Source organism: Trachymyrmex cornetzi, unplaced genomic scaffold (genome assembly GCF_001594075.2).
Source record: "Trachymyrmex cornetzi isolate Tcor2-1 unplaced genomic scaffold, Tcor1.1 scaffold211, whole genome shotgun sequence".
Taxonomy (NCBI): domain Eukaryota; kingdom Metazoa; phylum Arthropoda; class Insecta; order Hymenoptera; family Formicidae; genus Trachymyrmex; species Trachymyrmex cornetzi.
In genome coordinates, this window is record NW_017296752.1 from 2,964 (window position 1) to 3,536 (window position 573).

The window sequence follows — 573 nt, forward strand, 5'->3', positions numbered from 1 at the left end:
TATATATATAATACACACATAAGGTTATATAACAGAAATCCTTTACTGTAAAAAAATATTAGTTAATTATACACATTACTAACGAAATTACAAGAAACAAATTTTAAAATGGTATTATAGAGCGTATAAAAAAAATTAGATTCCTTTTCAATAAAAATTATAATTTATTTTAACGTATAAAATAAAATATATGCAAATAAATCTTTTCATACAGTTTTTTTCTTAAACAGCGAATTTCATTACAACAGCATCGGTTTTTTGCTTCGCCGATTTTGAAAGAGACAGCTCCACATTATCACAAAAAACCCCGAGTTAAATCTAATTCCATTGAGTCTCGTTGCGGTACGCATCCTGTTGTAATTCATTTCGTAAAAGAAAACCTCACTTTCTGATATAAATATTCGATTCACCGGTTAAAGCGTCGCCACCCTTTGTAAGTATACCACGAAGAGGTTTTCAATTTCAATGTACTTTTTCTCTCTTGTGCGCGAAGGTAAAACGGAAGGGATTGGTATCACTACGTTTCTCTCGACCCCGCGAAGAAAACTTTATATATGAGCGTCTTTAATCTAA